This window comes from Palaemon carinicauda, chromosome 20 (genome assembly GCF_036898095.1).
Source record: "Palaemon carinicauda isolate YSFRI2023 chromosome 20, ASM3689809v2, whole genome shotgun sequence".
Taxonomy (NCBI): domain Eukaryota; kingdom Metazoa; phylum Arthropoda; class Malacostraca; order Decapoda; family Palaemonidae; genus Palaemon; species Palaemon carinicauda.
In genome coordinates this window covers 15467944-15476581 of record NC_090744.1, presented here as the reverse complement: position 1 = coordinate 15476581, position 8638 = coordinate 15467944, and positions in this window count along the sequence as shown.

Below are 8638 nucleotides of genomic sequence, written 5' to 3'. Positions count from 1 at the left end.
GTGGGGGTGGGGGGTGTAAGGCCTTAGTCTGCTTACCTTGTTGTTCTATCGTCTGTATTACTTATTTTCCTCGCCTGACCTTCGGGATTCCTTTTTATATGCTTTTCTTGAGAGAGCGAGAGAGAGAGAGAGAGAGAGAGAGAGAGAGAGAGAGAGAAATACATTTGTAGACAAATACTAAAAATAGGTTATAAAAAGATTTAGTATATGAATGTTAGGAATCACGAGAGAGAGAGAGAGAGAGAGAGAGAGAGAGAGAGGCCTTTGTAGACAAATGCTAAAAATAAATTATATAAAAACATGTAGCATATGAATGCTGGGAATCACGAGAGAGAGAGAGAGAGAGAGAGAGAGAGAGAGAGACATTTGTAGACAAATGCTAAGAAATGAATTATATAAAAACATATATATAGTATATGAATGCTAAGAATCACGAGAGAGAGAGAGAGAGAGAGAGAGAGAGAAAGTTACATATGCATTACATGTACATTTGGAATTACGAGTTTGTAAAGCTGTCTCTCGATTGGTGCGTTAAAAAAAAACTATAAACTAAACTCCGGAAATTAATTATTGCGTTATGTGGAAGGTCAAAAGATTAAGATTAAAAGCTTTTGTGAATGTAACCTCAATTTTATTTATTTTTTTTCATAAAAGCTTTCATTTTTAAAAGGAATTCTAAATTTCAAACTGATGATTGTAAAAATAGGAAAAGTAAAAAGGTTGTAGACAATGGATTATCGATATCCATTTTTTCTTAAATCCTACGTATAACAGAGAGAGAGAGAGAGAGAGAGAGAGAGAGAGAGAGAGAATAATTGATTTGCAGAAAAATACTACAATACAAGTACAGGAATGCTGGGAATCACGCGAGAGAGAGAGAGAGAGAGAGAGAGAGAGAGAGAGAGAGAGAGAGAGAAATTGATTTGCAGAAAAATACTAAAATACAAGTACATGAATCCTCGGAATCGAGAGAGAGAGAGAGAGAGAGAGAGAGAGAGAGATACTAACATGAGGTAGTGCCAACAGTGTACCTTACGCGGTGTATTTTAGGCAATATATGAAGTTTTTTTTTTTTTTTAGCATTCTTTTAGCTTTGAGAGTGTAGATGCATCTATTTTTTGTTAGCTTTCAACATTATCACCATTCACACTTCCTTTCTCTCAACTTAATGTCCAACATGTTCCCATTTTACTTTATAGACATTCTATTACTTAGAAACTCATTATAAATTTTCTTCATAAATTTATTCTAGTATTATACTGTATTTTATTTTAAGCCTAAAAGTCGTTATGTTGTATAAGTGCAAGATGGAAAACTTTCTTGATAATAAACCATTAATTATTATTATTATTATTATTATTATTATCATTGTTATTATTATTACTTGTTAAGCAACAACCTTACTTCGAAAAGCTAGGTGCTATAAGCCCAAGGGCTCCAACAAGGGAAAAAAATGGACCAGTGATGAAAGAAAAAAAAGAAACATGGAATAGTGTGTCTGAACGTACCCTCAAGCAAGAACATGGCCTCCCGGCCACAACGCCCGGTCATATGGCCGACTTTGTATATGCAAGTATGAAATTAAAAATCAAGATTAGGATTCTCATTCTTTTGTAGACACAGACACAGTAAGAGTTCTCTTGCTTGAGGGTACACTCGGGGCACTATTCTATGTAATTTCTCTTGCTCTTGTTTTTATAGTTTATATAGGAGATATTTTTTTTAATGTTGTTACTGTTATTAAAATATTTTATTTTTCCTTCTTTACTTTCCTCACTGGGCTATTTTCCATGTTGGAGGATCTGGGCTTATAGCATCCTGGTTTTCCAACAAGGGTTGTAGCTTACCAAGTAATAATAATAATAATAATAATAATAATAATAATAATAATAATAAGTGTTTTGATTAACATTCAGTACAACGCCCCATACTCTCTCTCTCTCTCTCTCTCTCTCTCTCTCTCTCTCTCTCTCCAAGATTAATGCTCTTTCTTCGAAAACTAATTATGTCCCTGAAACTCTTATATCGGATCTAATATTTAGCAATATTCACTTCACGTACATCTCTATAAAATGCCCCAATATTTATTGCTTGTCTTCGAATGCTCGCTTGCTCCTTTGGCTCCACGCAAAAGCGCCTCTATTGCTCCTGTGCACAAAGTAGATTTTCCTTTGGCCTTCGGGTAATCTCGCGAGTTACGATATTGGTCCTTGTGTGTCACAGGGTTGTCATAAAAATGTGTCACCTCATTAGGTATAATTAAAATGTGTCATCAGTCTTGGGAGGTTGTGTGAGTTGGGATTTTTTAGTGGGTTGGTTTAGATGGAGGAGAAGGAGGAGGAGGAAATAGTGGTTTTAGGGGCTGTGAGAGGAAATGTGAAAGATTGAAAATAAAAAGAGAGAGAGAGAGAGAGAGAGAGAACGCTGCATCCTCTTTCACTGACTTTGATTTATTGCTTTTGAGTTCTTCGGTTTCTTGTGCCATTTCTCATCAGGTCGTTCATTTTGTTTTTGTTTGAGTCCGTGGCACATTTTTTTTTATCTACCGAAGGAAAATAGTTTGGAACGAGTGATGAGAGAGAGAGAGAGAGAGAGAGAGAGAGAGAGAGATGATTTTTTTGCAGATTGAAGACTAAAAAAATGATGTTTCTATTAGAATCATAAGAGAGAGAGAGAGAGAGAGAGAGAGAGAGAGAGAGGGGGGGGGGGGGCGTTTGTGTTTGCAGATTAAAGGATGTAAAAATGTCCTATTGAAATTATAAAACGAGAGAGAGAGAGAGAGAGAGAGAGAGAGAGAGATATTTGTCTGCAGATTTAAAGCTGAAAAAAAATCGCCCTTTTTCTTAAAATTATAAGCTGATTATGTTGACATTGATTGATATCATTTGTTTTTAAGTTATCAAATTCTTTTGCATTTATTGGAGTAAAAATATCAAATTAATGTCTGAAATATGAAAGATTTAGTATATTTTGTTTTATATTTATGGCCCTTTTTCACTGGATACAGATTTTTTTCCCGTAAATATTCATACTTATGTATATTTTGAAATGGAAATATCAATGTAATGACTTTGATATATGAAAGATTTTTGTAACTAAAGTTTTTTTTTTTTATTTCTTGGTCCGTATTCGCAAGTTATCGTAATTATTATTATTATTATTATTATTATTATTATTATTATTATTATTATTAGCTAAGCTATATTCGTAGTTGGAAACAAGATGCTATAAGCACATGGGCTCCAACAGGGAAAATAGCCCAGTGAGGAGAGGAAATAAGGATATAAATAAACGATCTGACCAATAATGAACAATTACAAGAAATTAAATTTCATGTGGTGGCGGCGGGCAGTGTGATAAAACCCGCTGCTTGATTACTGCAAAGAAGAACTATTAGGGACTTAGCGATAGTGTAGAAAGCAGACATATTCCAAGACGTTGTATAGAAGAGGTTTGCCTCAAATAGCCAATACACACGTATATATATATATACGTAGCTATGTAGGTTTATGAGTGTATTTTTTAGCTGTCGAGACTAACGAGAGAGAGAGAAACTCATCTACCATTTTACCTCCTACCTTCGGTGTTATAAAAAAGTTCTTTTCATCCATTTCTCCCGCGTTAATATCTATTTTTTCCACACCTTTTTTCTCTTTTTTTTTATCTCTTACATATTCATTGGGTTCTCAATTCCATCACTATTAATAAAAAATATCATGTGATATCCTGGCCTAAAGGGAATAAGAAAAATCATAATGAAAAAAAATCACTGTATAGGAGAATGGGGAAAATGAGAAATTATGCGAAAGGAATTAATATTTCTACCTTCCGAGGTGGGTGAAACAGCTGAAGAAAGGCAATGTGTAACCGTAAAGGGAAAAGATGAAAGCAGTTATTTACTTGAATGTGCCATGTACATTTTTCAACTTCTCTAAGAATGTTTTTTTTATTAATATTTATGATTGTAATTTTAAGGTGAAGATTTAATTCTTTTGGACACTTTTACAATATTTGTTCATATGCAGAGTGTGTATATATATGTATATGTATATATATATATATATATAATATAATATATATATATATATATATATATATCCATTTCTATGTATCTATCTAAAGTGTGTATATATATATATATATGTATTATATATATACAGTATATATATATATATATATACACACCCATACACACACATACATACATACATACTGTATATGTGTACGTACGTGTGTGTGTGTGTGTGTGTGTGTTGACATGTAGATGAGACTTAAATGAAAGAGGCAAAGGGTAAAGGATAGTGAAATGAAAGTGAAAGACCGATGGGTTCAATATAGTGAAACTGAGATAAAAATAAAAGGCTTAAGATGGTTAAAATTAAAGGGAAAATTATGGGATTCAGGATAGTAACACTAAACTAAACTAATATCTGGTTACAAAATAGTGACACTATGGTGAAATAGCAGGGGGTTCAGGATGGTGAAACAGTTTGATGTCAGATGTTTGAGGATAGTGGATCTCGAACGTTAGTTTTTTTTCCATTTTTTTAAAAGACACAATTAAAAGTTAAAGGTGTCTAGTTTTCAGTTCCAGTATCATCAGAATAGATGCTTACCAGAACGTCAGTCGGACAAGCCCAACCCCCTCACTGTGTTGCCCAACCATAGCAGTGGCCTCCCCTGTAAACAGCTTAAACTCTTGGCCCCGGGTTGGGATCGATCTGCTGCTATGCGGATGCTAGGCGAATGCGTTACTACTGTACTATCCTGGAGTTGATTAAGGAAACGATTTGATGATGCAGATATTTAAAGCTTTTGAAAATATTTTCTGAGAAGAGGAAATTAATATTTCATGAAATAAAACTAGTTTATTTTTATGTATATCGCTCTTTTTTATCTAAATTGTTTCTATGGTCGAGAAGTTTACTCGCTTGGGAGTCTTTTAATTAATTATTAATTAATTAATTATTCAGTAATCCAACGAAAGTCAGGATAGTGTACAATTTTTATGGTGTAAGGCTTTCGAATAGTGGTGTTCTACATGAGAGAATTTGTCTCAGAATCTATAGTTTTACTGGTCTTATATGGCAGAATTGATAATATTGTAATGCATCTCTTCTGTTTAGAATTAGAAGTATTCTCATTTATTCCTTTTAGAAAACCTTATTGACAATAATAGTTCAAAAAGCTGATGTGGGTCTTGGTTCTATTCATCATTTTGATATATATATATATATATATATATGTGTGTGTGTGTGTGTGTACAGTATGTATGTGTATATATACACATATATATGGACTTCTTTTTCCCTCTGACCAGTAAAAGGTTCTGTTGGAAATTAAAGCCTGTATAAGTTCACTATCTCCTGTTTTTCTTGTTATTTTCTTATCTGGTGCTTCATAGTTTATAAAGATGTTTATCTGTCTTTATTATACATCACCTTATATATATATATATATATATATATTTATATATATGTACATATTATATATATATATATATCTGTGTATTTATACACACATATATATACACATATATATACTGTGTATGTATATATAAATATATATATATACATATATATATATATATATATATTACGCAGCTTTTTAATAATATTTCATGTAAAAAACTTTTGATATCGTGTCTCGTCCTGCCATATTTTTTCCATTTATTATTTAGCGTTGAGTCATCAACTTATGGTACTTTTCGTACCCCACTTTTTTAATCTCTCTCTCTCTCTCTCTCTCTCTCTCTCTCTCTCTAGCAAGTAATCTTAGTTCCATGCCAGTAACTTAATTTAACTTTGGTGTTGCTTGCCTTCGAGCTTTAATTAAAACTTCAAGATGATGTCCCTAGTGTTATCCAAGTCGAAAAGACAAAAGAAAAAAAAAATGAAAAAAAAAAAATAAAAAAATAAAAAAAAGTTCTTTGGCTCTATTTTCACGCCGTTTAAATCTCCCATAACTCCATCAAAACGTTTTTAGATCTCCCACTCTTTAAAGTTCAATTGTAGTTATTACGCAGAATCACTTACACTGATGATTACTATTAACCACCGTTCTTGTAACACGCTGAGCCCAGTGAGATTCAGGACGCGCTTAGCCTACGCCATTTTCGACTTCCATTCATGGCTTGCTTCGAAATACCTTATATATATCTCGAGGATTCTACTAAAACCTGATTCCACTCTTTTAAAGAATGAAGGTTTCGACCTGCGCTGGATGAGTCACCACTTGCCTCCAGGGAATAGGTAGGATTGGACGTCTCTTGACCTTGAATTGGACGAGTCATACATTTGCTATAAAGTTACTGAATTGATGGCAGGTTCATTATGTTTGAAGGGCAAGATGAAGTTTCCCTCTTATTCCTCTGTAAATGTGGGATATATATATATATATATATATATATACATACACAGCTGTATGTATCAATGCGGAATTCTACTCTGTACCCTTGTGAAAGTATATCCACTGGAAATTCAAGAATGTTAGTGATGCATATTTACACACTTATATATATATATATATATATATATATACATATGTATATATATATATACATAAACACTCATACATACATACATTCTTACATATGTACATACATGCATACATAATGTATACTGATTTCTATGGCTAACACTTCTCATTGACGACCAACCATAGAATTTGAATATTGCTCCTTGACTAACATAAGATACAAATTTATATAGGAGTGATCATAACATTAGCTTTGCAAGTATGTATTCTCTGGTTTACGTAAATTTCAACTTCTCTATTTGATTTTGTATGATACGTATCTGTCCCCTGTTCATTAATCATTGGTTTACTGAGTCGATCGCAAGTTATTCATAGCCTCTGCGTCTGGTTGGATCGCCAGCAAGACATCTGACCTGGTTTATTATTTTATCTTGGCGTCTTGAGGTATTTTGGAAACCTGTGACGAAGTCAATACAGTTTGACCCCCTTTCCAGAGAAATTCCTATTATGACCCTTCCCTTTTAAGCGATGTGTGGTCATATTTACTTAAAAAAAAAAAAACGGAAAATTCTGTCATAGTTTTGGATATTTTGAATGATTTACCGATTTCTCTTCGTTTAATGAATTTGAAAATAGATAAGAATTTAAAATATTAAATATATTTTATAACATTGTATTATAAACTGTTATGATAATTGAATAAAACTAATTTATAACTAAAAAAAAAAATAAAAAGACTTCTGGGAAAATTTCATCATTGAAACTTATTTTCTTGCAATTACTTTACATATTTATTAAGGGTGATGTGCCACATCCACTCTCTGACTCATGATGTGTTAATCAAGATTCTCTTTTCATATATTTTATAATGTTCCTCTTATCAGCTTTGCATTGCCTTAATAATGTTAGCTGATGGCTCAGCAGCATTCTGCATTCATTTATACTTTTCCCTCCCTGCCATTTTTAATAGCTTTTTATTTTAATAAAATTTTAAACTTCTATAGCGTTATGGTGGCCTTAGCAGTAACGTCTCTGCCTGGTGATCGTCAGACGGGTGTTCGAATCCCGCTGAAACTCTTTTAGTCTTGTATAATTGTATGAATTACAGGATAATTTTTGCAAATTATTGAAGATATTTCACATTTAGAAACGTGAAATTATAGCATCAATAAAAACTTTTATTTCATTTTATATTTAACCTCTCTCTCTCTCTCTCTCTCTCTCTCTCTCTCTCTCTCTCTCACAAAGCGTCCTTTCGGCATTGTGTATCCGTTTTTATGAGAAATTGACTATAAATTATTTGGATCATAATTTTGACATTTTTACTTTATTGTTTCTTGAAATGGCCTTTTTTGATGGCTTGTAATTAGCAATCTTACGTACCTCTCTCTCTCTCTCTCTCTCTCTCCTCTCTCTCTCTCTCTCTCTCTGTTGCAAAGGTTTCGTTGTGTAGCTTCACTTATAAAACAAAATCCAAAGTCTGTTTCCTTTACGTTGATCTCTATTATTTCATCCTTATTTATTTATTCATCTTTATTAAAAAAAAAGATGGTGAAGTTTCTGTGTTTGATAGTTTATTCACGCAACGAAGAAGGAAGAATATTAGACAGTATTTTATAGATTATATCTAAATAAAAAACTGTCATAGTGAAGTTTCTGTGTTTGTTGGTTTATTCACACAACGAAGAATCTAGAATATTAGACTGTATTTGGTAAATTATTTCTTAAATGAAAGTCTTACTTTTGGTAAAAGACAATTTATATGTTTTGTTTTTTTTATTGAGAAATGAATGAATGATTTTTCTGGCATCCTGACATTTTTACGAAAATAGTTATAATTTTTTTTTTTTTTTTAATTCTTCTTAATCACCAATAACAACTCAATGAAAAACAATTATTTTAAATATTTATAGATATCTACCTTTAAATAACTACCTTTAAATTCTTCTTAGTCACCAATAACAACACTATGAAGAACAATTATTTTAGACTATTTTGATCGATTTCATTAAAATTAAAAAGTCTTATTTTAGGTAAATAACAATTTATAAAGATTCTTATGCAAAGCATAATGTTTATACCTTTGGGTAAATAACAATTTATAAAGATTCTTATGCAAAGCATAATGTTTATACCTTTAGGTAAATAACAATTTATAAAG